Raw genomic sequence first — 22,572 nt, 5'->3', positions numbered from 1 at the left:
ACTACAAAATGTAAATGTTTCATGATATTTGTTATATTATATCACCTTTATCTATCAATATTGTTGAAATGAAGATCAAATAGCTGTATGTTGAAATATGTTGAAAAAGTCAAAACTTTACATCTGGTGTACTTACTTTTTCACGTGACTGTATATCGTACGATATTTCAAAAAGTTGTGGATGTATTCGGCCGAAACTTGGTCGGCAGGTTCAGTGTGTGACAAGGAAGAATGGATTCGATTTTGGTGAAGATCCGAATACGGAACCAGATATGAGAATTTTTAAAAGTGATTCTTCACCATGGTCTAAAAACAACATATAGAATGATATTTCAAAAGGTTGTGGATGGATTCGGATGAAACTTCGTGGACAGGTTGGGTTTGTGACAAAGACAAATCGATTCGATTTTGGTGAAGATCCGGATTAGGATCCAGACACGATGGTTATTTAATTTTATATTTGATGTATTCACCATTGAGTGATCGGGCTAAAAGCGACATATAGCACGATATCTCAAAAAGTTGTGGACGTTTTATAACTAAACTTGGTGGATGAGTTGGTTAGGTGACAATAAGAAGCCGATTAGATTTTGGTTCAGGTCCGAATCCAGATCCGGTTTATCAGTGGGATACAAAACGTAACCTGTTCAACCTGGTGGAGGTATGCTCTCTACTGAGTGCCCTTCCAGTCTGTCACATGATAGTCGTGCGAGATATCATTGGACAATGGACAATCACACGCATCTTTTTCGTTCACGCAGCAATTAATCCAAGCCACGTTACTTTTCTCCTCTAGCTCTGTGTTAATTCCTGATACGCAGTGTTTAGATTTGTTGTAAAATATTGTCATTTTACATGACATTTTACATCTTTTAGCTCAATTTTGTCAAATGAAAAAGATAGAAGACGAATACATTGACTTGAATGAGGTTTGGTGGTAGATTCTTGCAATGTGTGAATATTTTATCCTCAAGTGAACCCGTCTAAATAATTCCTGGATCAGCCACTGAGATTAATTGCCATATGTGGGAAAATTACACACCCAGACCAGGAATCGAACCCAGGTCCTCTGGTGAACCGGCCCAGTGCTCTAGGCTCGCCCAGATAGCACAACGCTGGTCCGGTTCACCAGAGGACCTGGGTACGATTCCTGGTCTGGGTGTGTAATTTTCCCACATATGTCAATTAATTATTTAATTATAGCAATCCTGAAATCCTAAGCACCCTGCATGACTATCACCGAGATCATCGACACATTTAGCCAAGAGACCGCAGAGACAGATGAAGTCAGGTTCACTATGTCTTTTCGTTCAAAATTTTTGGAGATTAGCAAAACTATACATTTTTGGAATATTCAGAGCATGAGGAATCCAAAAATTAATGTTGCCATTTGCATAGACACCTTTGTGAAAATGACACTCAAGACAGTGATGAAGATCTGTAAAAGCATATTCCTGAACGGTAGAGACCTCGTAGATCCTGTGTATAGGACTTATCGTTCAATCTGATACTAACAAGGCGGCTTTCTCGCTTTATAAACCCATACCTATAACTTCAAAGGACTTGCAATATCTTGTATTGTAGCGGCTACCGCTGGGTTTACACAATCGCCTTGCACCTACCAAGGACGTGGAGCGATCACCATGCCGGGCTCGTCCAGGACGCCCGGGCAGGCCCGCTCTCGACTTGCCAGGCCGCGTCCGGGACGCCCGGCCACGCCCCCTCTCGCCTTTCCCGGGCAAACGCTCCGGGATAATGTGTGAAAATATATTGCTGCCCGATAAACGGGCTTTTCAGAGTACCCAAGTTGTTTTGTGACAATAAAGAAACTCGGACGAATTCCAGCTTTTTGTCGCCTCCATTCTTCAGATTGACGTGGGAGCACGGCTCCTACATTGGTGACCTACCGACATGGACACGGCAGTCGCCCTCAAACTGCCTACCTTCTGGGAGGCTCACGAGGCGGTTTGGTTCGCCCAGGCGGACTCCCTGTTCGCCCTGCGAGGCATCACGGCCGACGACACCCGCTTCCACCATGTGGTAGCAGCGCTCGGTTCAGCCACCGCAGCCCGCGCCCTGAGCCTCCTCGAGAGCCCACCAGCCGTTGACAAATATGGCGCGATTAAAAAGCTCCTCCTCGACGCTTTCGCCCTCTCATCGGCGGAACGCGCACGGCGCCTGCTCGCTCGACCTGCCCGAGCTCGGCGACACGCGCCCGTCCGAGCGAATGGACTACATGCTTTCGCTGCTCGGCGAGCACTCTCCGGCATTCCTGTTCCGGGAGCTGTTCCTCCGTCAGCTGCCCAACCCGGTACGCCTCGCCCTGGCGAGCACGACGATCACGGATCCCCGCGCCCTCGTCAGGTAAGCCGACAAGATCTCCGCGGCAGGCCAACGCATTGCAGCAGCGACCTGGGGCCCACCGCCGTCCGACGCAACGCCCATGGCGCCCGAGCACCCGGCACGGTCGACGACCGAACTGCCGACGCAATTCGCGGCCGCTACGCCGAGCCGACCACCTCCAGCACGACGACCGGGGCCTCCACCTGACCAAGCGTGGTGTTACTATCATGCCAGGTTCGGACAGAAGGCCCGGACATGCCGACCCCCGTGCACCTTCGGCAGGCCGGGAAACGGCCGGGCCGGCGTTCATTACCAGCCATGAGTACCGGCCACACGGGCAACTTACTTTTCATCACGGACAAAGCGTCCGGACGGCGCTTCCTGTGCGACACCGGCGCCCAACTGAGCGTCATACCCGCCTCCGATCAGGACAGGCAGTCCGCGGTTTGCGGCCCCTCCTTGGTTGCGGCCAACGGATCGGCCATCCGCATCTTCGGCCCGCGCAACGTCACCCTCTGCTTCGGCAGCCAACGCTTTACTTGGACGTTTGTAACCGCAAGCGTGCCCATGGCTCTGCTGGGCGCTGACTTCCTCTGCGCACACGGACTGCTGGTGGACGTCCAACGGCGTCGCCTCATCAACGCCGAAACCTTCAGCACCCTGGTATGCACATTGAGCAGCTCTGCTCCGACCGAGCTGGCATGCGCCCTCCTGGCGGCGAACGAGTTTGCTCGCCTGCTCACGGAGTTCCCGGCCCTCACGCGACCGACGTTTTCGGCCGTCGCGGTACGACATGGGATCGAGCACCACATACCAAACACGGGCCCGCCGGTCTACGCCAGAGCCCGCCGCCTCGACCCAGCCAAGCTCGCCATGGCTAAAGCCGAGTTCGACGCTTTGGAACACCTCGGCATCGTGCGGCGCTCCGATAGCGCGTGGGCTTCGCCACTACACATCGTCCCAAAACCAGGGGGCGGCTGGCGCCCATGTGGCGACTACCGCCGCCTTAACGACGCTACCACCCTCGACAGGTATCCGATTCCGCACATCCAAGACTCCTCCGCCCGTCTGGCAGGACGGGTCATTTTTTCAAAAATCGATCTAATACGGGGATATCACCAGGTACCTGTCAGGGCGGCCGACGTCCCTAAAACGGCCGTCATCATGCCGTTCGGCTTGTTCGAATTCCTGCGGATGCCATTTGGCCTCAAGAACGCGGCTCAGGCGTTCCAGCGCTTGATGGACGGCATGCTGCCTGACCTGCCGTTCCTCTTCGTTTACCTGGACGACATCCTCGTCGCCAGCACGTCCCGGGCCGAGCACCTCCTCCACCTCCGAACACTGTTCGGGCACCTCAGCGAGCACGGCCTCATCGTCAACCCGGCCAAATGCCACTTCGGCACGACGGCCGTTGATTTTTTGGACCACCGACACCACGGTGCGAGCCCTCCGGGCGGCGGACACGGGCCTCCGCCTGGCCGACATCCCCTTCGCGGACACTGTCCTGCTCTGCGACGTCTCCCAAGGCCAGCCTCGCCCCATCGTGCCCGTTACCTGGCAACGCCGCATCTTCGCCTCCCTCCACGGCCTTTCCCACCCGGGCCGGAAAGCTTCCCAGAAGCTGGTGTCGGCGCGATTCGTCTGGCACGGCCTTCGACGGGACGTCCGCGATTGGACCAGCACCTGCACAGCCTGCCAACAGGCCAAGGTCCACCGACACACCCAGGCCCCGCTGGCACCTTTCACCATGCCCGAACGACGTTTCAACCACGTCAACGTGGACCTGGTGGGCCCCCTCCCCTCATCACGGGGGTTCACACACCTGCTCACCATGGTGGACAGGACCACCAGGTGGCCGGAGGCCGTTCCCCTCGTCTCCACCACCACCGCCGACATGGCGCAGGCTTTCATCGCCACCTGGGTCGCCCGCTTCGGCGCACCGGCGGACATCTCGTCGGACCGTGGACCGCAGTTCACCTCCGAGCTGTGGGGCGCGGTCGCCCGCAACCTGGGGGTCAAGCTTCACTGTACTACGGCCTACCACCCCCAAGCCAACGGGTTGTGCGAGCGATTCCACCGCTCCATGAAGGCCGCGCTCACGGCCGGCCTTCAGGACGGCGGTTGGGCCGACCGGCTGCCATGGGTCCTTTTGGGCCTCCGCACGGCCCCCAAGGAGGACCTCCGGGCATCCACCGCCGAGCTTGTCTACGGCCAGGCGATACGCGTCCCGGGCGAATTCGTGCCCGACGCTACCAGTCCCTGGTCCGCAGCTCACCAGCGCTCGGACCTCCAGGAGGCCGCCCGACGGTTTGCCCCCGTGCCAACGTCCCACCACGGTGACCCCCAGTCCTACGGCCCCCCAGCGCTTCGCACAGCGGAGTACGTTTTTGTGCATCATGACGCACATCGGGGGCCACTCTGGCCGCCGTACGACGGACCCTTCCGGGTCCTGCGATGGGACGACAAGTCGTTCGTCATCGACATCGGTGGCAGGTCGGACCGGATTGCGGTGGACCGCCTCAAGCCGGCGCACGTGGACATCGACCAACCGCCACGGTTGGCCCTTCCGCCGTGGCGAGGCCGCCCCCCGTCCACGGTGCCCCCCACTCGACTGCCCACCACCACACCGGACCCCCCCACCCCCCACGACCAGTCAGGGGTCGCTTCGGCCGGGTCATCAGGACCCCCTTAAATTGACCCTGCCGGTGCAAGTCGATTCTGGGGGGACGTGTGTAGCGGCTACCGCTGGGTTTACACAATCGCCTTGCACCTACCAAGGACACGGAGCGATCACCATGCCGGGCTCGTCCAGGACGCCCGGGCAGGCCCGCTCTCGACTTGCCAGGCCGCGTCCGGGACGCCCGGCCACGCCCCCTCTCGCCTTTCCCGGGCAAACGCTCCGGGATAATGTGTGAAAATATATTGCTGCCCGATAAACGGGCTTTTCAGAGTACCCGAGTTGTTTTGTGACAATAAAGAAACTCGGACGAATTCCAGCTTTTTGTCGCGTCCATTCTTCCGATTGACATGGGAGCACGGCTCCTACATTGGTGACCTACCGACATGGACACGGCAGTCGCCCTCAAACTGCCTACCTTCTGGGAGGCTCACGCGGCAGTTTGGTTCGCCCAGGCGGACTCCCTGTTCGCCCTGCGAGGCATCACGGCCGACGACACCCGCTTCCACCATGTGGTAGCAGCGCTCGGTTCAGCCACAGCAGCCCGTGCCCTGAGCCTCCTCGAGAGCCCGCCAGCCGTTGACAAATATGGCGCGATTAAAAAGCTCCTCCTCGACGCTTTCGCCCTCTCATCGGCGGAACGCGCACGGCGCCTGCTCGACCTGCCCGAGCTCGGCGACACGCGCCCGTCCGAGCGAATGGACTACATGCTTTCGCTGCTCGGCGAGCACTCTCCGGCATTCCTGTTCCGGGAGCTGTTCCTCCGTCAGCTGCCCAACCCGGTACGCCTCGCCCTGGCGAGCACGACGATCACGGATCCCCGCGCCCTCGCCAGGGAAGCCGACAAGATCTCCGCGGCAGGCCAACGCATTGCAGCAGTGACCTGGGGCCCACCGCCATCCGACGCAACGCCCATGGTGCCCGAGCACCCGGCACGGTCGACGACCGAACTGCCGACGCAATTGGCGGCCGCTACGCCGAGCCGACCACCTCCAGCACGACGACCGGGACCTCCACCTGACCAAGCGTGGTGTTACTATCATGCCAGGTTCGGACAGAAGGCCCGGACATGCCGACCCCCGTGCACCTTCGGCAGGCCGGGAAACGGCCGGGCCGGTGTTCATTACCAGCCATGAGCACCGGCCACACGGGCAACTTACTTTTCATCACGGACAAAGCGTCCGGACGGCGCTTCCTGTGCGACACCGGCGCCCAACTGAGCGTCATACCCGCCACCGATCAGGACAGGCAGTCCGCGGTTTGCGGCCCCTCCTTGGTTGCGGCCAACGGATCGGCCATCCGCACCTTCGGCCCGCGCAACGTCACCCTCTGCTTCGGCGGCCAATGCTTTACTTGGACGTTTGTAACTGCAAGCGTGCCCATGGCTCTGCTAGGCGCTGACTTCCTCTGCGCACATGGACTGTTGGTGGACGTCCAACGGCGTCGCCTCATCAACGCCGAAACCTTCAGCTCCCTGGTATGCACATTGAGCAGCTCCGCTCCGACCGAGCTGGCATGCGCCCTCCTGGCGGCGAACGAGTTTGCTCGCCTGCTCACGGAGTTCCCGGCCCTCACGCGGCCGACGTTTTCGGCCGTTGCGGTACGACATGGGATCGAGCACCACATACCAACCACGGGCCCGCCGGTCTACGCCAGAGCCCGCCGCCTCGACCCAGCCAAGCTCGCCATGGCCAAAGCCGAGTTCGACGCTTTGGAACACCTCGGCATCGTGCTGCGCTCCGATAGCGCGTGGGCTTCGCCACTACACATCGTCCCAAACCCAGGGGGCGGCTGGCGCCCATGTGGCGACTACCGCCGCCTTAACGACGCTACCACCCCCGACAGGTATCCGATCCCGCACATCCAAGACTTCTCCGCCCATCTGGCAGGATGGGTCATTTTTTCAAAAATCGATCTAATACGGGGATATCACCAGGTACCTGTCAGGGCGGCCGACGTCCCTAAAACGGCCGTCACCATGCCGTTCGGCTTGTTCGAAATCCTGCGGATGCTATTTGGCCTCAAGAACGCGGCTCAGGCGTTCCAGCGCTTGATGGACGGCGTGCTGCGTGACCTGCCGTTCCTCTTCGTTTACCTGGACGACATCCTCGTCGCCAGCACGTCCCGGGCAGAGCACCTCCTCCACCTCTGAACACTGTTCGGGCGCCTCAGCGAGCACGGCCTCATCGTCAACCCGGCCAAATGCCACTTCGGCACGACGGCCGTTGATTTTTTGGACCACTGACACCACGGTGCAAGCCCTCCGGGCGGCGGACACGGGCCTCCGCCTGGCCGACATCCCCTTCGCGGACACTGTCCTGCTCTGCGACGTCTCCCAAGGCCAGCCTCGCCCCATCGTGCCCATTACCTGGCAACGCCGCATCTTCGCCTCCCTCCACGGCCTTTCCCACCCGGGCCGGAAAGCTTCCCAGAAGCGGGTGTCAGCGCGATTCGTCTGGCACGGCCTTCGACGGGACGTCTGCGATTGGACCAGCACCTGCACAGCCTGCCAACAGGCCAAGGTCCACTGACACACCCAGGCCCCGCTGGCACCTTTCACCGTGCCCGAACGACGTTTCGACCACGTCAACGTGGACCTGGTGGGCCCCCTCCCCCCATCACGGGGGTTCACACACCTGCTCACCATGGTGGACAGGACCACCAGGTGGCCGCAGGCCGTTCCCCTCGTCTCCACCACCACCGCCGACGTGGCGCAGGCTTTCATCGCCACCTGGGTCGCCCGCTTCGGCGCACCGGCGGACATCTCGTCGGACCGTGGACCGCAGTTCACCTCCGAGCTGTGGGGCGCGGTCGCCCGCAACCTGGGGGTCAAGCTTCACTGTACTACGGCCTACCACCCCCAAGCCAATGGGTTGTGCGAGCGATTCCACCGCTCCATGAAGGCCGCCCTCATGGCCGGCCTTCAGGACGGCGGTTGGGCCGACCGGCTGCCGTGGGTCCTTTTGGGCCTCCGCACGGCCCCCAAGGAGGACCTCCGGGCATCCACCGCCGAGCTTGTCTATGGCCAGGCGATACGCGTCCCGGGCGAATTCGTGCCCGACGCTACCAGTCCCTGGTCCGCAGCTCACCAGCGCTCGGACCTCCAGGAGGCCGCCCGACGGTTTGCCCCCGTGCCAACGTCCCACCACGGTGACCCCCAGTCCTACGTCCCCCCAGCGCTTCGCACAGCGGAGTACGTTTTTGTGCGTCATGAGTCATGACGCACATCGGGGGCCACTCCGGCCGCTGTACGACGGACCCTTCCGGGTCCTGCGACGGGACAACAAGTCGTTCGTCATCGACATCGGCGGCAGGTCGGACCGGATTGCGGTGGACCGCCTCAAGCCGGCACACGTGGACATCAACCAACCGCCACGGTTGGCCCTTCCGCCGCGGCGAGGCCGCCCCCCGTCCACGGTGCCCCCCACTCGACTGCCCACCACCACACCGGACCCCTCCCCCCCCCCCCCCACGAACCGCCAGGGGTCGCTTCGGCCGGGTCTCATCAGTACCCCCTTAAATTGATCCTGCCGGTGCAAGTCGATTCTGGGGGGACGTGTGTAGCGGCTACTGCTGGGTTTACACAATCGCCTTGCACCTACCAAGGACGCGGAGCGATCGCCATGCTGGGCTCGTCCAGGACGCCCGGGCAGGCCCGCTCTCAACTTGCCAGGTCTCGGCCGGGACGCCCGGCCACGCCCCCTCTCGCCTTTCCCGGGCAAACGCTCCGGGATAATGTGTGAAAATATATTGCTGCCCGATAAACGGGCTTTTCAGAGTACCCGAGTTGTTTTGTGACAATAAAGAAACTCGGACGAATTCCAGCTTTTTGTCGCGTCCATTCTTCCGATTGACGTGGGAGCACGGCTCCTACAGTATTATGTAATACAGTTATATCACAAATATAAAGACAATTGTTTTCAATTACCTTTGTTTGTTGCTTTTCTATAATCCTGAGCACTATTTTGAGGCCTGTATTGGATTCCTGGACCCAGAAAACATAGGATTGGCATATTTAATTAAGTTTCTAGGTTGACTCGAAGCCGAGATCGCGCAAAATATGTATTTTATGGCGGCCATTTTCAAAATCCAAAATCTGTGTCTATGCAAACGCCAACATTGATTTTCGGATTCTCCATGCTCTGAATATTCCAAAAATGTACAGGTTTGCTAATGTCCCAAAATTTTGAACGAAATTATATTTGTTAACATAGTGAACCTGACTAATGCTGTTGAGCTCATTGCATATGCTCATTTGAAGTAACGATAATATACCTTTTCCTGCCTTTGCTTCAGCCTTGCTGTCACGAAGCGTTATTCCAAAAACCCCACGAAGCTGTAAACATTTGTGAAGTGAGCGACTATTTGTCAACATTTCCCCAGTGCAATCCGCCCGTGAATGTGTGCTTGTTTGTCCTTCCATTTCCCGCTGCTACGAGACCTTTATCATCGTCTCATTATGTCACCTTGTTAACCTCCACGTTCTCAAAGCAAATTCTCAGCACCATTTGCTGTTGATTGATAGGTTTGTTCATAACATGATCTTCTTATTCTGGGGAATGTTGGTTTTTAACTGTTTGATGCCCCTCGTGACCACGAGTCAAAAATAAATGTGAAAACCACTAAAGCTCCTTAATAAATCATCGAACTCATTCCCTTTGACACAAAGTACCTGTTTGAAACAGCGCTGGATATAAGTTTACCCCAGTTTGATAAATCAATTGTATTAAGGACTGAAAAACATGAGAGCTGCTCGGAGCTTCAATATTTGCAGCAGTTTTTCGGACTGTATTCAACAATTATCTTGGATTTTTTTTTTTTTTTTTGTATACTGAATCGAGGCTCGTGAAAGAGCTAACATTTACTTCACAAACAAATCAACCAGACAAACAAAATATATAAAAAGAGGGAGCGGAAGACAAGATGGGGAGAGAAGGGGAAGCACACAAACACAATATTTGAGAGCAGGGAGATGTGTGGAAGGGAGAGGGCTTGGGGGGAGGAGGTGTGGGAAGGGGGGGGGGGGGGGGAGAAGGAGAAGTATAAAACACAAGGACACCAATGACTTCCAGGCCAGAAGTTGGCATTTCAAAAAAGTGGAATTGGAGTGAAATTAGCAGGGGTAGAAAAGATCAAGGTTTTGGATGGGGGAGGATAAGAGATGGTGGTGAACAGCTGTTTTAAAGACCTGGAGGGTGGAGTGGGATTGAAGAGAGTGAGGGAGTTTGTTCCAGCGGTGGGAGAAAAGAGGAATGAAGGAGTGAAGGTGAGCAGAGAGTCTTGATTTTGGCAGTTTAACCATAAGAGGGTTGCAGGCAGATCTTGTGCGACCTGTAGGAATATTTGGGGGACAGAGCCCAGAGAGAGCTGGGGGGCAAGGCCAGAGAGGAGTCGGTAGAAGACGGAAATTTAGTTGTTAGAACAGTATTTAGTTGTTCACAGCAGTAATGTTTTTCAATGAAATTGTGGATTTTAATTTGAAATGCAAGCCTTTGTTTCCTAAAAGCGGCTTGCAAGTTTTTCCTAAAACATTTATTTTATCTCTCAATGCTAAACGTAAGATCGTGCTTGATTAAAAAATATATTATACAGATTTAAATGAGCGAAGGCTGGTGGAGCAACTTGTGTATGTATCACGTGCAGTACAAATATTACTTTTTAATGAATTAAAAATGAATTCTAGAATCATCATCCATGTGCTCAGATGGGATTCCAAATAGGCCAAGGCAGCTGTCAGAATTTTAGAAATCCCATTTTAGTCTCTAAAATCATTCTTATGTTTTTTAAATTCATTTTATTCATTAAATTTCACTAAAATTTCATTTTAGCCACTTTATATTTTTAGTTGTAGGTTGTAGACAGCAACCACCCAGGGTAGTACTACCGTCTTACACGGAACCATCTTACACTCTCCATGTCAGGATTGCTGGTCTTACTTTCTGTCCCACTCAAACTACAGCTACCGGGCTAGCTTCAACCTCGCTTTCTCACAAACAGACACCATGCACTTTTCATCTCTTTTATTTAAGGTCTGGCCTCGATGAGGGATATAAAATCCGTGACTGGATCCTCCAACATAAAAAGTCAAGTCCTGAATTGACACATTTTAATCACATTACTCCAGGCTGAAGACTTCTTAATCATCATCATCATCATCATCATCATCATCATCATCATCATCATCATCATCATCCACAACAACATTTAGTACAGGTATTAGCTCTTATCATAAATTTCAGTGTTGTCCTATATTTATGCTGACTATTTTTCCAATGAAGAATGTTCAAGTTGCTTTAAACATGAGCACCAACATTTTGATCCATTGGTACAAACAGCTTTTTGACTAATATGTTACATGATATGCGTTGGCGGTGATTTGTTTGTGATTGTTTCCGTGCAATAGTATCCTTAACATCACTTCAAAGGTTTGTTCTATTAACCTTGAGAATGTTCCTTACCTTCTGGGATGAAAAGCTCTTTTTCCTGACATTTCCAGGTTTATGCAATACAGATCTCTTCTATAACTTCAAAAGCTGAAAAGTTTCCAGCCGATTGGGGTGGGGTAAGAGAAGGAGAGAGAGAAGGGGGAGAGAAGTGGGGAGGGGAGAGGCAGGAGGGGTTTCCTTCTTCAACATTTCACATAGAAATACTATATTAGTCTGTCGGTGTGACACGTGCATGTAAAATAGTCCCGTTTGGGATAAGTGCTTTCAGATGCATGTATTGCCTGTATAGTTGTTAACTAATCCAATGGATCCATGGAGCAGAAATGCTTTTACAATACGTCATACACTCTTTTTGGCTTGCATGATGACTGAATGTCGAATCATTAAATATATTGTTGTGAAAATGACTTATAGGGAGTAACATTGCTTAATATAGTCTAGTTATCTCCACAGTGAATGTAACAAAGTAAGCATGAGGGAATTAATCATGATATTAGATGTGCATTGTTTTATGAATAGACAGACTACATCAACCTTCCCCAGCGTATGTGTCTAAAACCGCCTGAGGTGAGTGTTGTAGATGGCATCCATAGTCTTTTGATAGACATGCCGGGCTTATGGAGTTATCCGGGCCGCATCTGCAACAATATCAATACATAAGCACATCATAGAACACAAACATAGACATACGAATCACTTGCAATTGCTTCCTTTCTAATATATAAAGTTCGGTCCCCTTAGACTTTCAAAACCCCACTGCAGTTGCAGTCTGCAAAAGCTAAATAACTCAAGTGAATCAACAATTTGTGATTAGAATTAGATATTAATTTAAAAGTTTACAGCGAGAGTAATTTTAATGTAAATATGGTAAAAGTTATAAAACAAGAGGCAGTTTGCTTTTTATAGCAAAAAAACTCTCGTGTTGACCAGCAAGTTCAAATATGATTACAATATGGCCAAAAAATATATTTCAGGTGTGCAGTGTGCGTCAGAAAACATAATTTTATGGAAAATTCTATTTTTGTTGCATTTTATAGCACGAAAACATTATAGTATAGTCCAGCAAGGCCAAATATGGATACATCATATCCCAATTTTTACAGTGCGCACCAGAAGAAGGTATCACTTTGTGGGGCCAAGGAGTGGACGTGCCTAATTGTTTTTTTTTACTGTTACATTTTTTTATACATTATCAATATTAATTAATTATGATCACTTTTTATACACACACCCATATATGGGCATATGTCTATATATACATATATGTATGTATATGTATGTATGTATGTATGTATGTATGTATGTATGTATATCATACATACATACATACGGCTTATCCCACAAATCCCAACGCGGGGTGAATGTCGAAATCGTGCAGAATGACAAGAACAGGCAGGTATCGGCACGGCGGCAGACGAGGAGTTACGATGTGAGAGGCCGATATGGGAATTGAGCCGATATGGAAACCAACGGCGATCCACACAATGATGTCGATATGGGAATCCCAACAACAAAGCACGATGCACCAGGCAGACAGCCTCCAGGAGGGAAAATGACAGATGCAGTCGCAATACAGGACAATGTCGCGAATGTCGCGGGCAATCCCTTTCACGGGAAGCCTCAACTCATTCGCGACCAATATCAGAAAAGTTCGCTCGCAGCCTCGATGCGATTCACGGCTGTCTCTCTCTCATGGCCGTCTCCTCCATGCCGATCTCCTCCTCTCTCTTCCGGTTTATTTGCCGTTTTCTCCTTTTTTCTCCACAAACATTTATTTTTACCTTTTACTAAAGTCATCTCCATTTCACACAAAAATCTTAAAAACAATATTATCTGAAACTAAAAATCCTACCAGTATATGATAACAACAAAGGCGGAAGGGACGAATCCGTAACAATTTCTGCATGAGAATAGCGACTTGAAACAAAAAAACGTGCATTTTCTTTCAAAAATGCTTCTATTTGTCAAACAAGATTGGTTTGGATTGGCAACAAGATTGGCGAAACTGCAAATGAGGAATCCATGAATGTCACGGATGGAAACCCTTACCTCATTTCCTCATTCTTCTTTAAACTCAATATCTCTATATTTTCATTCCAAACAGCATCATTCACCATTCCAATCACAAATTAATACTATAGTTTTAATAGATAAAAAAAAAAATGTTAAATCACGATTGCATTGATATTGTTACGGTTTTCGCGCGACCCTCCTGCCCTTACCAAGGGGAGATTAAGCCCCTTGTTCTTTTGGGGTCATCGCAACCGAGAGACTTGAATCTCCACTTCCGGTCGGACGCGAGACAGGGTTTTGGGACGATGTTCACACGTACCTAAGTACTCACGCCGCCGCGGCAGCGGGATCAAGTCTCGCACGAACCACACGTAATTTGAGTATGTCTGAGCGGATGGCGTACCACGTGGTCCATGCAGTTATCTTGGTATTGGAACCCGATTAGAGCGATAATTCGTACCACGCTTAGTCAATGGATGGAAATGACAGGAACGATCAAATGGAAGGAAGAACACAGGTTTATTTACAGTTTATACAAGTCGAAGAGACACAGAGCAGGCACTTAAGCAGTCTTAGCTTATCCCCAGACACGGGCCCGTTCACACTCACAGGGGGAATGAAGGAAGGAGCTGTTCATGCGTTGAACGCACCGGCTCTGTTGTTCAGGAACAGCTTCGCCCGGCGTGGCCCTCCGCGGTCACAGCACGTACCTCGATGAAAGCAGGCAGGCAGTGGGAGGGATCCTTGCAGCACGTCTCTCGAACAAAGGCAGGCTGGCGAAAATATGCGTGCCTCTCGCCCGGCTCGGCGGCTTCTCACAGCGTGATTAATCAACGGCGCGCTTTCACTCGCGTAACTCAATAGGGGATTTGCCTCAGGCTCAACCGAGCATTCAACTTGTTCAAGCGCCTCTCTCCTCAGAACTGCTTGACTTCTTTCAGCGCACCTCTCCTCAGAACTTGTTCAACTCTCAAGCACCTCTCCCCATAACTTGTTCACTTGTACAAGCGCCTCTCCCCTCAAAACTTAGGACTTGCTCAAGTGCCTCTCTCCTCAAAACTTGTTCAACTCTCAAGCGCCTCTCCCCATAACTGAGGTGGGGGCTTTGCGCAAAGGGTTATATTGCCACGCCCTTAGTCCGCATCGAATGTTCTAACCACGCCTTTTGACGCAGTGCTAAGCCACTCCCTTCGAGCCCTGATTGGCGGCTCGCGCTTACAGTCGGCTCCTCCTCCGCCTTCCTTCGACTTGTCCAGGCCTGCCTCGTGGCATTTCGTGCCAAAGCCAAAGTATCGAGGCGGCATAAAGCAATGGAAGGACCTAACTCTCATTATTCTACTCAATGCAAAACTAACATAGGAAAAGGACTATGCTTACATTTACTAAGAAATAACTGAACTAACGCGAGGCTACGTGTTGTAGTGTGACTAAACTATGAGGGGAAATTAACCTTTTATTGCATAAGCACAAAACCGCAACACTACCTCTCTCCCTCGTCAGACTCGTCCCCGAGTCGAAACCAACAAACGAAACGACCGGTTTTGAGAATGATATGCAAAATTAGCCTTACTTTTACATGTGACATATAGGTGTGGTTCCCCCTAACATTTACTCTAACCCGTGTATGCCTCAGTTTTAAAACACTAAATATGTCCCCCCCTATTGCGTTGAGTAGCTATCCAACAGAATCACGCCCTACAACTAACCGAATTCCGGAATTTGTCAAACTAAACACATAGCCGGTGGGCAGCATTTTTATATTTACAAGCACAAAAAACTTACTCTTATTTACAATTCTATGACCCAGGACCTGTCCTTTTTGGAAGAGAAGGTTGGAGGGGAGGGAAAGCACAGCAAAAACACAAAACACACTCAAAAATTCATAACATTTGCTGCTTGCTTCTTGCATCTTGCTTCTTGCTTCTTCTGTGTGCCTATCAAACCGGCTAGCCCCCGGACCAGAATACAGGCCATTCCTGATCTTCAGGGCTATCTACCTTACAAATCTTCTCATCCCTAGCACACCATAATAAAAATGCACAAAAAAATGCGTTTATTGTATTTCTTTGCCAAGCAGGGCCAACCTCATGTGGTCCGACTGCGTGACATTAATGCCACTCAAAACAAGTGGTCCGAATGATGCAAGTTGATGCTGCAGCAAGGTGCTGCACAGCAGAGGTGCAAGGCCACAAGACTTGTGGTCCATAAGTGTAATAATGTGCAGCAAAGTGTTTGTGGCAGCAAAGTGATGCACAGGTGCAGCAAAGTTACAACAAAAGGATATGGCAGCAAATGCTGCGAAGTTCGGCCGCACAGATGTAACAAGGTGCAGCAGGGAATGCTGCACAGGTCGCTAGTGCTGCACATTCCACCTCCAAAATGGTCCTGGGGTGGGGGGAGAGACAAAGCACGACCAGCAAAGCGGAAAGGACGCGACGGCACACAGCAACACAAGGTAATGCAGCGCAAGGGGCATGGAAGAGCGAGCAGAGCAGGCTCGTCCCTAGCCGTCCGTACCCCCCATCGTCCGCTTACACTACCCTAGCCCTTCCTTGTATTTACAATTCGTCTCTACGTCTTGTCTCCCATATCCCCCTCTTTTCCAAATTCGCCTCCTATTCCCTCCCAGGAAGGAAGAAATGGAACAAACACAATGTCACTCTACGTCGTGATGCGTCTTTACCACTCAAACAGTTTCCAAAGCCTTGGTGTGGAGCTTCGTCCTCCTTGGTGATTGGCTGTGGATGGTGCGAAGGGATTTCTCATCCTAACTACACTACTGACATTTACTCATTTAAACTACCCGGGGTTGTACCCTGCCAATCGGCCTCTTTAAACTATGTGGTTCTAAGAACCCGAATTCCCATTGTCCACTCTGTGGTGCTCCTGAAATTTGGGTCTCACTCCGAACGAATTTTCTCACTGTGCCCTTGCACAATTTCGGGGCTGGGTCGTGTGGCTCTACTAGCAGGTCTACCTCCCTGCGCACCTCCGCCACTGAAGTCGCCACCCGAGCTTACCTGCTCCTCTGACTACCTAACTGGGGAAGGCCCCTCCTAGCACTCCTGGCACTTGGCACAGCAAATTTACCCCCCTGATGCCCACCTTGGCATTGGGCAACCCGGGTCCTGTCCTGGGATCCTCGGGCCCCACTCAACAACTCACAACTACCCTAACTGGGGAAGGCCCCTCCTGGCACTTTACCCCCTGTTGCCCACCTTGGCATTGGGCAGCCCGGGTCCTTCCCTTGGATCCTCGGGCCCCACTCACAACTACCCTAACCGGCTCCCAGAGCCTACCTGCGGCCTCACCTGGCCGACAAACTACCAGTGGCGGAGTGCCCCAATAACCACACGCACCAATTAAGCCACACGCCCAGCCATTCACTGACTCATGCACCCAACAAAAACACTACTTTGCCACTACCTGCACCACAGGTGTCAATATCCATACAAATTTTGCCTACGCCCTCTACCTGGCTTTACACTACCCACCCCGGGCGTCCGTGAATGGGTTCCATCTCCCCCCATTTACTCCTTCGCACCATGCATTCCACACCTTCTATTCCCACACCAAGCATTCCACACCAAGCATTCCACACCACTTATTTGCACACCATTTCCTCGCACACCTTTTGTCTTGCACAACTTTTTTGCTCACACCCCTCTTTCCATACACTTCAACACAACTCCATTTATCTCAACACACAACTCCAGTTATTCTCAACACAATTTCTCATCAAACATACAGCATCATCTATCTGAACTACTTCCCCTACGACTCGTGCTTCCCCGTCGTCCCGTTACACTATGCACTCCCTTCGTCATTATCAACCATCTAATCTACCTACGTCCCCACTATAGGTACAGTGTCACTACTTAAATCTCAATCTCTGCAGTCTGCAAAATCCCAAACATTATCCTAGCCCTCCCTCGGCTAGCTTTGGTGCCCCATGGAGGTAACCATTGCTGGCACCTCCATGTGCCTGTCACTGCCATCCCCCTAAACTAGTGCTCATGGGCCCTGTCGGTGTGAGGAATGGTCAAGCTACCATTCCCCCACGTGGGGTACACTACTCTCATCCGTCCGCTACACTTGAGCCTCTTCATGTGGATATACATTGTCATCACGGCTCGACCTCGAGAGGCTGAGCGATCCATGCGTGTGGTTGGTCGCCTGTATGTGGTGTCCGTCAGGCATTTTCGATCCAAAGGGGGAGGTATGGACGGGGCGAGGTTCAGGGCTCCATCCCTACGCGGGGCCTCGCGGTCCCACGCACGGTGACCCAACCGCCCACGGTCGGAGCACCGCACCCGCCAGGGCGCACGGCTCCGAAATCTCCTACCTCCCCCTGAACCTCGCCGATTGCCTTTGCCGCCATGGCACGGCACCAACCATACAGTGCGGGGGCCAGCACGGGTTGTGCACGGCGGACCTTGTGAAACTGCCGCGGCACCGATCCCAGCTGCACACAACTCACCGAGGGCTCGTGTTCGCTATCCCTCCCGCTAAACGCTACCCCGGTCTGTGTCAATGCTTGAGCCGCGTTCTCACCACTCGCTACCCACTCCGCACTCGCACACCCAGGCGCCCCCGCGCCACCCATACACTCCGTTACCACACACCCTCCGTCCACATCCTCTGGTGTGCATTCTCCCTCACACACCGTACTCGCACCTGCACACCTAGGCGCACTCACACCTTTCACAAACTCTGTTACACACTCTTCCCACACACAGTCTGTAACACCCATGGGTGTGCACTCTCCTGTTACACACCGAATCATCGCACACCCTGTCGCACACTTTTCTCTCACATGCTTCGGCGCACACTCTCTCTCGTGCTTCATGCCAGTCGCCCTCGTGCACCGCACAATGGACCTTCCACGACCGCCCGGGTTTCGTCTCTGTCCCAAGTGCGCCTAAAACCCATTCACGCCAAACACATTCACGCCATTATTTTCACTCACCTCGGGGTACTCTTTTTACGCCAGCACCTGCAAACTTTTTATTTCGTTAGCAAGCACGGCATCACGGTGTGAATACGAACTTTGTACATATTCCATCTCCTTCTCCCGTGATTTATTTTCTGATTCTGCCGTCTCTTCGGCCCCAATTATTTCTTTTTTCTAGCTCGACGACCGCCGGTGCCCATGAAATTTCGTCTTCCAATTCGACCTGCCCCGGCGCCCCCGACATTTTCGTCCCCAATTCAACGATCGTCGGCTCTTCTACAATTTCCTCTTGCGTCGCGACTTCATTATCCCCGGTCAACTTAGCCGTCCCTCGCTCAAGCTCGCTCCCATGCACTCCTCACACTGTCACCTCGTCGCGCCCCATTGCGACCTCCTCGCTCAACACTCGCCTTATGTCCTCCCCTGCCTTTTTCATGTCCTTTTTCGACGCCACCCTAAAGTTTTCCAATTCCCGGGTGGTTTTGTCCCCCATTTCTTTCAATTGATTCTCTCAGATGTCCATTTTGTTTTCCAACCCATTTTTTATTTCTCCCAATTCCCGGGTGGATTTGCCCCCAAATTCTTTCATTTGATTCTTTAGCTCTTTCGTGTCTTCACCCGACCTGACCATAAAGGCCATCATTTGTGTCATAAATAGGCCCATATCTATTGGCGCCGCGGGCTCGGCTTCCGCTGCCACGTGCAAGGCGCCGCCATTTTCTTCGCCAGCTACTGCCCCCTCTTCGGCTTCCTCCATTACCAACTGTCTCTCTGGTGAGTCCTGGGTCATTAGTTCTTCCTCTATTTCTACCCCCACCGGCATTTGACCACCTTGGCCAGCCATGGTACAAATACAATTTGGCTTTAACAACTAAATTTCGTCCGCTCATAATTTCGAATGCGTGAAGCGCACTCCAGGTCCAATCCCACTCCCGGACACCAAATGTTACGGTTTTCACGCGACCCTCCTGCCCTTACCAAAGGGAGATTAAGCCCCTTGTTATTTTTGGGTCGTCGCAACCGAGAGACTTGAATCGCCACTTCCGGTCGGATGCGAGACAGGGTTTCGGGACGACGTTCACACGTACCTAAGTACTCACGCCGCCGCGGAAGCGGGGATCAAGTCTCGCATGAACCACGCATAATTTGAGTACGTCCGAGCGGATGGCGTACCACGTGGTCCATGCAGTTATCTTGGTATTGAAACCTGATTAGGGCAATAATTCATACCACGCTTAGTCAATGGATGGAAATGACGGGAACGATCAAATGGAAGGAAGAACACAGGTTTATTTACAGTTTATACAAGTCGAAGAGACACAGAGCAGGCACTTAAGCAGTCTTAGCTTATCCCCAGACACGGGCCCGTTCACACTCACAGGGGGAATGAAGGAAGGAGATGTTCATGCGCTGAACGCGCCGGCTCCGTTGTTCAGGAACAGCTTCGCCCGGCGTGGCCCTCCGTGGTCACAGCACGTCCCTCGATGAAAGCAGGCAGGCAGCGGGAGGGATCCTTGCGGCGCGTCTCTTGAACAAAGGCAGGCTGGCGAATGTAGGCGTGCCTCTCGCCCGGCCCGGCGGCTTCTCGCAGCGCGATTAATCAACGGCGCGCTTTCACTCGCGTAACTCAATAGGGGATTTGCCTCAAGCTCAACCGAGCGTTCAACTTGTTCAAGCGCCTCTCTCCTCAGAACTGCTTGACTTCTTTCAGCGCACCTCTCCTCAGAACTTGTTCAACTCTCAAGCGCCTCTCCCCATAACTTGTTCACTTGTACAAGCGCCTCTCCCCTCAAAACTTAGGACTTGTTCAAGCGCCTCTCCCCATAACTGAGGCGGGGGCTTTGCCTGACCACGAATGCCTGACCACGAATGACCTTTGCCTGACCAATGACCACGAATGTTAGAACGAATGTTCTAACCACGCCTTTTGACGCAGTGCTAAGCCACTCCCTTCGAGCCCTGATTGGCGGCTCGCGCTTACCGTCGGCTCCTCCTCCGCCTTCCTTCGGCCTGCCTCGACTTGTCCAGGCCTGCCTCGTGGCATTTCGCCCCAACGCCAAAGTATCGAGGCGGCATAAAGCAATGCAAGGACCGAACTCTCATTATGCTACTCAACGCAAAACTAACACAGGAAAAGGACTATGCTTACATTTACTAAGAAATAACTGAACTATCGCAAGGCTACATGTTGTAGTGTGACTAAACTATGAGGGGGAAATTAACCTTTTATTGCAAAAGCACAAAACCACAACAATATTATCAAATCAGCGAACCGTCATCATCTGTTCACTTCCGGATTCGGGAGAAAAGTCCATGTCGATAAAAATCGCCTGTCCTCGGTTGCAACACTCACTACCGAGTTCCAAACTGCCTCTGGAAGCAACGTCAGCACAACAACTGTTCATCAGAAGCTTCATGAAATGGGTTTCCATGGCCGAGCAGCCGCACACAAGCCTAAGATCACCATGCGCAATGCCAAGCGTCGGCTGGAGTGGTGTAAAGTTCACCGCCATTGGACTCTGGAGCAGTGGAAACGCGTTCTCTGGAGTGATGAATCACGCTTCACCATCTGGCAGTCTGTCGGACAAATCTGGGTTTGGCGGATGCAAGAAGAACGCAACCTGCCCGAATGCATAGTGCCAACTGTAAAGTTGGGTGTAGGAGGAATAATGGTCTGGGGCTGTTTTTCATGGTTCGGGCTAAGCCCCTTAATTTAAGTGAAGGGAAATCTTAACGCTACAGCATACATTGATATTCTAGACGATTGTGTGCTTCCAACTTTGTGACAACAGCTTGGGGAAGGCCCTTTTTTTTTTTTTTCTTTTTTGAATACAGAATCGAGGCTCGTGAAAGAGCTAACATTTATCAAAAAAAAAAATCAAACAGACAAACAAAATATATAAGAAGAGGAAGCGGTAGACAAGATGGGGAGAGAAGGGGAAGCACACAAACACAACATTTGAGAGCAGGGACATCGGGAGATGTGTGGGAGGGAGAGGGCTTGGGGGGAGGAGGTGTGGGAAGGGGGAGGGGGTGGGAGAAGTATAAAACACAAGGACACCAAGGACTTCCAGGAAAGAAGTTGGTATTTCAAGAAAGTGGATTTGGGGTGAAATTAGCTGCGGTAGAAAAGATCAAGGTTTTGGATGGGGGGAGATAAGAGATGGTAGTGAACAGCTGTTTTAAAGACCTGGAGGGAGGAGTGGGATTGAAGAGAGTGAGGGAGTTTGTTCCAGAGGTGGGAGAAAAGAGGAATGAAGGAGTGAAGGTGAGCAGAGAGTCTTGATTTTGGCAGGTTAACCATAAGAGGGTGCAGGCAGGTCTTGTGCGACCTGTAGGAATATTTGGGGGACAGAGCCCAGAGAGAGCTGGGGGAGCAAGGCCGGGGGGGAGTCGGTAGTGAAGGGAAATCCTGTTTCAGCATGATTTTCCTGTTTAAGCATGGCAATGCCCCCATGCACAAAGCGCAGTCCATACAGAAATGGTTTGTCGAGATCGGTGTGGAAGAACTTGACTGGCCTGCACAGAGCCCTGACCTCAACCCCATCGAACACCTTTGGGATGAATTGGAACGCCAACTGCGAGCCAGGCCTAATCGCCCAACATCAGTGCCCGACCTCACTAATGCTCTTGTGGCTGAATCGAATCAAATCTCCGCAGCAATGTTCCAACATCTAGTGGAAAGCCTTCCCAGAAGAGTGAGGCTGTTATAGCAGCAAAAGGGGGACCAACTCCATATTAATGTTCATGATTTTGGAATGAGATGTTCGACGAGCACATACGGGTATGATGTTCTCGTGTCCACATACTTTTGGCCATGTAGTGTATGTGCTTTTATATCCTTGGCTGGACCGCATGATCTTGTGCACTTCGCTTGAGTTTGTTATACCTCGTCTTCCTGTACCCTTCCCTAATCATTCATTCCTCTACTTATTGCCCTGCTGCCCAATTGTCAGTGTGTTGCTTTCTCCTCTCTATCGTCTCACTCTTCCGTGCTCCTCAATTCCATAGAACGAAAATTTCCATTAAAAACCTGTCACTTGCTCCATGTCGTCACTATGCCATCTCAACTTGATGATTGATCATTTAAAGGGAGCCTCGTGGCTAGCAAAACATGTTAATTTAGAAATGGATGAATT

This window comes from Myxine glutinosa, chromosome 7 (assembly GCF_964187855.1).
Source record: "Myxine glutinosa chromosome 7, kmMyxGlut1.1, whole genome shotgun sequence".
Classification (NCBI taxonomy): domain Eukaryota; kingdom Metazoa; phylum Chordata; class Myxini; order Myxiniformes; family Myxinidae; genus Myxine; species Myxine glutinosa.
This window is presented reverse-complemented; position numbering follows the sequence as displayed.